This window comes from Loxodonta africana, chromosome 15 (genome assembly GCF_030014295.1).
Source record: "Loxodonta africana isolate mLoxAfr1 chromosome 15, mLoxAfr1.hap2, whole genome shotgun sequence".
Lineage (NCBI taxonomy): Eukaryota > Metazoa > Chordata > Mammalia > Proboscidea > Elephantidae > Loxodonta > Loxodonta africana.
In genome coordinates, this window is record NC_087356.1 from 66,335,679 (window position 1) to 66,345,332 (window position 9,654).

Here is a 9,654-nt window from a genome sequence, read left to right on the forward strand (position 1 = left end):
TACTTCACCAAGCATGATGTTCTGCTCCAGGGACTGATCCCTCTTGATAACATATCCAAAGTATTTGAGATGAAGTTTTGCCATCAGGCTTCTAAAGAGCTTTCTCGCAGTACTTCTTCAAGGCAGATTTTTTTTTTTTTTTTTTTTGATGGTCCATGGTATACTCAATATTATTTGCCAACACCATAATTCAAAGATGTCAATTCTTCGGTCTTCCTTGTTCATTGTGCAGCTTTTGAATGCATATGAGGCAATTGAAAACACCACAGCTTGAGTCAGGTGCACCTTAGTCCTCCACGTGACATCTTTGCTTTTTAACAGTTTAAAGAGATCTTTTGCAGCAGATTGGCCCAATGCCATAGATATTTGATTTCTTGACTGCTGTTTCCATGCGTGTTGATTGTGGATCCAAGTAAAATAAAATCCTTGACAACTTCAATATTTTCTCAGTTTACCATTTTGTTGCTTATTGGTCTAGTTGTGAAGATTTTGGTTTTCTTTAGTCCATGCTGAAGGCTATAGTCTTTGGTCTTCATATCTTTGCATTTCAAGTCCTCTTCACTTGCAGCAGAGCAAAAGTACATCATCTTTCATCTGCATAACACAGGTTGTTAATGAGTCTTCTGCTATGCTGATACTGCATTCTCCTTCATATAGATCAACTTCTTGGATTATTTGTTCAGCATACAGATTGAATAAGTATGGTGAAAGGTTACCACCCTGATGTACACATTTCCTGACTTTAAACAACACAGTATTCCCGTCTTCTGTTCAAACGACAGCGTCTTGATCTATGTACAGGTTCCTAATGAGGACTATTAAGTGTTCTGCAATACCCATTCTTTGTGGTTCTATCCATAAACTGTTATGACCCACACAGTTGAATGTCTACGCATAGTCCCTAAAACAAAGGTTAACTTGCACTCTTTACTTTCAGCCAAGATCCATTTGACATTCCTCAATGATATCCCTCATTCCACATCCTTTTCTGAGTTTGGCTTGGACTCCTGACAGTTCCCTTTTGATGCACTGCTGCAACTGTTTTTTAATGATCCTCAGCAAAAATTTTACTTATGTGTGATAAAAATGATATTATTCCATTATATCAAGCACTCTGTTTCATCACCTTTCTTTGGAATGAGCACAAATATGCATCTCTTCCAGTCAGTTCACCAGGAAGTTGTCTTCCAAATTTCTTGTCATAGATGATTGAACACCTCAGTGCTGCATCTGTTTCTTGAAACATCTCAGTTGGAAAGGAAAATAGAGGAATTAAATGGGCAATATAGATTGGAAGCAGAGCCAGAGACCTCTGAATGTCAGACTCAACATAATTAGTCTTGAGGTCAATAGAAAATGAAAACATACTGTAGAAATTTTCAGTAAGGGGAAAAAATGTTTATTTCAATATTTTACAAAGTAAAATTCTGACATTAAAAAAAATGAAGTGAACAAACAGAAATGAAGCATGATTTAATAATGTGAACATTTATTAGTTCTTTTCAGAAATACTTATAAATTAGATAATAATAGTTTAGAAAATGAAATACTCAATCCCTGAGGCGAAGAGCAAGATTGGCTAATTTAATTATTTAAGCCAGGGGTGGTGGAAATTCAAACAGAACAAAACCCAACTGGACAGGCCTGCCCCCACTCTTGAACTACACCCAAGAGAGAGCTTAATTTCAATGAATCAGTTGTGTATAGTCTTCTTACTTTGAGAAACTTTTAATAGATAGGTAGATATGTATGTGTAATATTATTCAATTATTCAACAAATATTGACTTTCAGAAGAGTCATTAGATGAAAACATTAACTACCTCATCTTTTAAAAGTAATGGTGAATAATGTTATATTCAACATATCTTAAAGCTACATATTTTAATAACCTGTTATATGAAGTGGAGCCCTGGTGGTGCAGTGGTTAAAGGGCTTGGCCACTAACTGAAAGGTCGGCGATTGGAATCCACCACCCGATCCACAGAAGAAAGACAGAGCGGTCTGCTTCTGTGAAGATGTACAGTCTAAGAAACCATATGGGAGAGTACTACTCTCCTTTTGGGTTTCTATGACTGGGAATCAACTCAACGGCAGTGGGCTTGATTTTCTGGGTTTGGATGATACAAAAAATATATCTTGGGTGGGGGAGGTGCTACCAACAAAACTGCATCTTTAGGAAATAAATTGGAATTTTCTTTTTGCAATATTCTGTAATTACAGTCATGCAATGAAATATCAGATTTTTTTTTTCCCTAAGTGCTTTCAAGTAGGAATCAAGTATTTGCTAATCTGTTCTCTTTAACAGAAGAATCATTCCAGGGTCATTTCTTTGGTAAATACTAATTATACAAAGGCAGGGGCAATTACACCTTAAAACACATAATGGCATTCACGACAAAATCAAAGAGGCATGTAGAGAAAGTGTGAATTAAAGAAAGAATTTCTTACGCCCAAGAGGGTAGCAACCTGCCCCATGTGTGCAGAATAGATACTGTGATTCCCTGGAACCCCATTCTGTGTTTTATATTCTCTGTGTGATATCAAAATTAATTTTTATTACTATAGTTATTGTTAAGAAGCCCTGGTGGCACAGTGTTGAAAGAGTTCAGCTGACAACCAAAAGAATGAACAAATCTGTCTTGGAAGAAGTACAGTCAGAATGCTCCTTAGAAGTAAAGATAGCAAGACTTCATCTCACATACTTTGGACATATTATCAGTAGGTATTAGTCCCTGGAGAAGGACATCATGCATGATAAAGTAGAGTGTCAGTGAAAAAGAGGAAGACCCTCAACTAGATGGATTGACACAGTGGCTACAACAATGGGCTTAATCATAACCATGACTGTGAGAATGGCACAGGACCAGGCAGTGTTTCTTTCTGTTGTATGTAGTGTCACTACGAGTAAGAACAGACTTGACAGCACCTGACAACATATATATGTACAAATATATATATAGATAGATAGATAGATGAGAGAGAAAGAATGGCTCACGTGGTTGTAGAGGCTAGTAAGTTCCAAATCCCTGGGTCAGGCTGCAGGCTTCTCCTGACCCATGTAGCTTCAGGGGTTGGTGAACCCAAGATTGGCAGGTAAGCTGGCAGAACCCTGGCTCAGAGACTGTGGAGGTTGAAGAATACCAAGATTGCCAGGTAAGCAGCTAGCTTGAGTTCCAAAAACCAGAGGTCAGATGAACAGGAGATAGCTGTAGTATCCAGAGCAAAGAAAAGCCCTGGAGCTTTCCCAGAAAGTCCACCCATACTGAATGCAGGTGCACCCCAAAAGAAACTCCCTTCAACTGATTGGCCTCTCATAACAGATCTCATCTTGGAGGTGATTACGTTATCCCAGATCTCATCTTGGAGGTGATTACGTTATCCCAGATCTCATTATGGAGGTAATTCCATCATTACATAGCTGTCAAACTACATCATAATTGCCAAACCACTGAGACTCATGGCCCAACCAAGTTAATACATAATCTTAACCATCACAATTTGCACCAAATCTTTAGAGGGATTGACTGAAATGAGACAATGAATGCCAATGTGTTTTTATAATCTCTAGACAATTAAGAGGAAGTATATAATTTTTTTTTTTTTTTTAATATAACTGAACAGCCCACCACCCATGCACAGCCTTTTGGTCAAAGTAAAAGTCACTTAGAGCTTGAGAATATAAACTACTTAAGTCATGATAGGAATGTATTCTTTCTTCTTGCAGAGAGACCTTACCTATATAATCAATGTGTACAGGGTGATAGAGGTCAACCTGCAGGCTAAAGTTGGCTGGAAAGGCAAACTCTTGCCCCCTCCAGCTGGGCATCTACCCAACTAAAACAGGGAATAACAGAGAATTAGAGAGATTCCCTTTCCATCCATAACAAAGAAACAAGTGGGTCCAAGAGCAAGAAAGAGTGAATCTGGTATCACTGGATGGGTATGCTGCTGTTTGTTCTAAATGTAGAGATTATAGAAGATGGCTACAAATGGAACTGACTTGCGATGACCTCTCAAGATATCGAAAAGTAGTCAAAATAAAGGCATCATTGCTGTATAACGATAAATGATGTTGATAATTTAGACAGTGTAAATATTTGTTTTCTGAATTTTGACTTATACCTGAGAGAATTAAAGTCTGTGATGCTTATGGCTGATAGAGACTCAGACAGTTTTCCTCAATGATTGACAAATTTAGCATCGTCTAAATATTCCAGGGACCCCTGGTGGCAGAGTGGTTAAGCATTTGATTGCTAACCAAAAAGGTTGGCAGTTTGAATCAACCAGCTGCTCCTTAGAAACCCTGTGGGGCAGTTCTACTCTGGAACTGCCAATCGACTGGATGGCAGTGGGCTTATTTATTTTTTAATTCCACTCCTTTGGCCTGAAGAGCAGCAGTAGGCTATGATAGGTCTATTACTTTAATTTGACTTCATGTCTAAAATGTTGGAGGTCAGAAGACTATGCATATTGCTAAAACATAGGAAGGGTTTTGTAAGTCAAACATTACTTGTCTTCTATACTCACCAGTTTTTATATATTTCAGGTGTGTTGCTACAGAAGGAAGTTACAGACTGTGGAGATTGGGCTTAGTAGACCACATGTAACATGCATTATGGATTTCAGTCTAAGTACAATACTAGTCACCAGTGTAATGTAGATTTTTACTAAGACACACATCTTTGGTCTACATTGCAAGGGGAAAAAAAAAAAAAAAAAAAAACAGAAATTTATAGTCTCAGCTTACCAGGCACAATTTGGGTTAGTAAATGTCATCTTTGCACATTTATTAATTTTCACTTTTTTTTTTAAATTGTGCTTTACGTGAAAGTTTACAAATCAAGTCAGTCTCTCATACAAAAAGCCATACACAACCCACCGTGTTCTCCCAGCTGCTCTCCCCTTAATGGGACAGCACATTCCTCCTCTCCACCCTCTATTCCCTTTGTCCATTCGACCAGCTCCCATCCTTTTCTTCCTTCTCATCTCACCACCAAACAGGAGTTGCCCACATACTCTCATATGTCTACTTCAGGCACGAAGTTCACTCCTCACCAGTATCATTGTCTATCTTATACTCCAGGCCAATCCCTGTATGTAGAGTTGGTTTTGAAAATGGTTCCACTCTTGGGCTATCAAAGGGTCCAGGGACTTTGACCTTCCAGGTCCCTCGGGTCTCAGTGAGACCATTAAGCCTGGACCTTTTATGAGAATTTAAGATCTGCATCCCACTGTTCTACTGCTCCATCAAGAACTCTCTGTTGTGTTGCCTATGATTGGTGGTAGCTGGCCACCATCTAGTTCTTTGGGTCTCAGGCTGATGGATTCTCTGGCTTACGTGGCCCTTTCTGTCTCTTGGGCTCATATTTACCTGTGTCTTTGGTGTTCTTCATTCTCCTTTGCTCCAGGTGGGTTGAGACCAATTTATTTCCCTAATTATTGATACTGTCTTCATGTTCAAAAGTTGATCAACCTTTCTGTGCTTCAGTATCCTCATTCATAAAAGAGGATAATGTGTATAGATAAACACATGAGGCCTAAAGCTGTAGAGCGCTTCAAACATTATTTGATGTACAAAGCCCAAATAACCCAACCCATTATAGTGGAGTCAATTTCAACTCAGAGTAACCCTATAGGGTTTCCATGGCTAAAAATCTCTATGAAAACAAGCTGCCACATCTTTCTCTCTTGAAACCACTGGTGGTTTTGAACCACCGAGTTATCAGTTATTGGAAGATATCTTTCATCACTGTGCCATCAGGGTATATGCCATCCAAGTCTTTACAAAATATGTACTAAGTTCAGTTTAGACAAATTTGTTTAAAAATACAGTTTTGTATTTGTAAGGGTATACCCTAACACAACATGGTGCTTTGCACATGGTTAAATGAATGAATGAATGATTTAAATATATAGCATACTAAATGTAATCATTTTATGAGAAAAAAAGGTTCAAATTACTATCTGGGTAAGTGTAGGCAAATTACCTCTCTGTGCCTCAGCTCCATTATTTTTTTAATGGCATGATATACTAAGTTAAGTCATACAAAATTGCTCCTTCATTCAATCTATTATTATCTTCCACTTCGGGCTGGGAGAAGCTAAAATGTGCTAATAAATGTAACAAATTTCCAGTTGTATGTGGTGCATAGTAACTGTTCAATAAAAATATTCTTCAAAACTACAATGAGCAACAGTAGCAAATACAATGAACTATTTCTCTAAACCTTAAATAAATTGAAAAAGATTAAAATTATGGCTTCAAATATTTCAGAAATTATATTCATTTTGGAAACTGTTCTCATGAGCACCTCCTAGAACAATGTCTGCCAGACCATAATTAATGGTCAACAACCTAATGAATGAGAATATTATATGCACAAGGACACTAATGACAGCATCATAAGAAGGAAAAGAAAAGAAAATTTTAATTGCTCCTTTTTCCCGATAGCTCATCCCTGGTGGATAGAAGTCTTGAGGGACCTTCTGTCCATATGTTTTTCATGAGACCTCTTCCTTTTTTTTCTTGTATATCCAAACGCTAGATAAAAACATGCCACTTTGGCAACTGCCTCAGGTGGCACTACGAGGGAGCTACACTAGGGAATCATGACTTTTGATTCATAAAATTGACATGAGCAACTCAGAAACTGAGATCAGCATTCTGAGCCCTCAGGAAAAGAGAACCAAGGGGTCTCTATTTTCAACTGCCACCACCAACATTACTAAGAACTATTTCCTTCAGAGGGCACTTGGTCTAAAGCATACAGAGCACCCTGGCTAAGCATTCCACACAGAGAAAAGGTGAGTATCTGAATCCCATGTCTTGTAGAAGCTTTTAATCTTCATGAAGTCTTACCCTCCTTACAACAATATAGGAATCTTCTAAAGCTACCTGTCAAACGGTTACTCTTTTTTTCCTGTAATGCATTCAAAGACAGAAAACTATCTTTTTTCATATTTCAGCATATCCTGATTTCAGATATGTTTATCATTAGCAAGGTTCCAGTGTGGTAGTATATGTTTTGCAGAAGAGTTGAGAAGAATGCAAATAAGGCATGAAAGTGCTTTGTTGTTGTCTTCGTTGTTAGGTGCCATTGAGTCGATTTTAAACTCATATCAGTTCCACGTGATAGAGCAGAAGTATCCCATAGAGCCTTCTAGGCTTTAGTCTTTACAAAAGCAGATTGTCAGGTCTTTCTTCTGCAGAGCCACTGGGTGGGTTTCAACTGCACAACTTCCATTTAGCAGAAAAGTACTTAACTATTTTACCACCAGGGCTCAGAACACTCAATATTCTAAGCTACCAGAACAGTTCTTGGGATGTTCAGAGACTGGTCAGTACTAAGACTGACTCTTGTAAAACAGAAAAAAAAAAAAGAATTAATTTCATCTGATGTTTATTTGCATGATCTATAAACTGGGACAACAGAGTCTTTAACTTCCAATGTAGAGCAGGTACAGGGAGGGAGAATTGGAGATACCTGAATGATAAGACTTGCATCTATTTCTCACGGCATAAATAACCACCTATATCTAATTTCTTCTTCTCTTCCTTCATAAAAATCCCAGAGGAAAATGGCAGCAGGAAATCACTCCACAGGGACTGAGTTCATCCTCGCTGGGTGAACACAAAAACCAGAACTCCAGCTGCCTCTCTTTCTTTTCTTCCTAGGAGTCTATATGGTCACAGTGGTGGGGAACCTGGGCATGATCACACTGATTGGGGTCAGTTTTCACCTGCACACCCCCATGTACTATTTCCTCAGCAGCTTGTCCTTCATTGATCTTTGCTATCCCACTGTCATTACCCCCCAAAATGCTGGTGAACTTTGTGACAGAGAAGAACACCATCTCCTATCCTGAATGCATGACTCGGCTCTACTTCTTTGCTTTTTTTGTTATATCAGAATGTCATATGTTGGCTGTGATGGCATATGATCGCTATGTTGCCATATGTAAGCCATTGCTTTACAAGGTCACCATGTCTGATCAGGTCTGCTCCTGGTTGGTAGTTGAGGTATATATAATGGGCTCGATTGGCACCACAGCTCACACAGTTTGCATGCTAAGGGTGGTTTTCTGCAAGGATAATATAATCAACCATTATTTCTGTGATATTTTTCCATTACTGGAGCTCTCATGTTCCAGCACTTAAACCAATGAAGTGGTAATTTTGAGCTTCGGTGCATTTAATGTTGTAGCACCAACCTTGACCATCCTTGGCTCCTATGTCTCCCTCATTGCCAGTATCCTGAGAATCCTCTCCACTGAAGGCAGGTCCAAAGCCGTCAGCACACGCAGCTCCCACATTTTGGCTCTTAGAATCTTCTATAGTTCTGTAGCATTCGTGTACCTGCAGCCATCAAACATCGGCTCCATGGACAAATGGAAAGTGTCTTCTGTGTTTTACTCCATTATTGTGCCAATGCTGAACCCTATGATCTATAGCCTGAGGAATAAGGATGTCAAAGTTGCTCTAAATAAAATCACTGAGAAAAGATCATTTTGCAGTAGCAAATATTTAGAATTCTTGAAGAAGATCCAGTAAGGAGGGAGTTCAGAGACAGCAACATATATTCATGAACAGTGAGATTATTGCCATCACTTGATTTTTTGGAAGAAAGGTCTAAGGATACACTAGATACATAGTGTCATGTGCAGGGCTGTCACATGCAGGGTAGCATCAATTGTAGGAAGTCTCAGAGGTCACCAGAAGCAATCCATATTGCCTCTAATCATTTTTAAACATCTTCAAAGGCCTTCGTGTGGCGAGATTATAATTTATATACATGGTATTTGGCACTTTGTTAGATAAGATCTACCTATCATAATACATAGAATGATCTGTGTGGTCTGTGTCCTTTGATCTTAATACTTTATGTATTATCCCTTGTTTACCAATAAGTGTACAAACAAACTCATCTGGAAAAAAAGGATCTGTAAAATAAATAATTTTTAATCACTTGAAATCCATGTGTAAGTAATTTTTATTGTATTATTCCTGGCATTGAATGAAGACATCCAGTGAAAAGCTTTTTTTTTTTTCACATGATGGGTGATAAATGGAAATTACTTTATAAAAATTGTATATGTTTCAGAGGATTTATTTATATTTATATAGTAAAACTTTTTAAAGAAATTATAATAAAAAATAATTTTTTGTTAGATGATACAAATCTTTGAATGACCTAAAAATCAGTCTGAACTTCATTTATAGACCATGGAGAATATTGATGACTTTTAAGAGTTTAATATCAGTAAAATCATTGTGAATCTCTGTATTACTACGTGTGTTAACGAAAAAAGACCAAAAAGAAAGTGAAGATAAGGAAGTAAATTATGGCCATCATTATTGGAATGAACATGTTGAGGAAATGAAAGACATTTTAGGGAGAAACTAAATAAAAAAACCACACCAAACCCACCGCCCTCGAGTCGATTCCGACTCATAGCGACCCTACAGGACAGAGTAGAACTGCCCCATAGAGTTTCCAAAGAGTGCCTGGCAGACTTGAACTGCTGACCTCTTGGTTAGCAGCCATAGCACTTAAACACTACATCACCAGGGTTTCCAGAAACTCAATAAGCTGTGACTAAAACAACAACACAACATTTATTAAGTTTTATTAAGTTCTGGTCAACAGCCAATA

At 38.0% G+C, this 9,654-nt stretch overlaps 1 pseudogene; it reads left to right on the forward strand.

The window, feature by feature from the left end:
• Positions 1-7,476: 7,476 nt before the first annotated feature.
• On the forward strand, positions 7,477-8,983 carry LOC111748841 (olfactory receptor 8G50-like; annotated as a pseudogene).
• Positions 8,984-9,654: the final 671 nt, after the last annotated feature.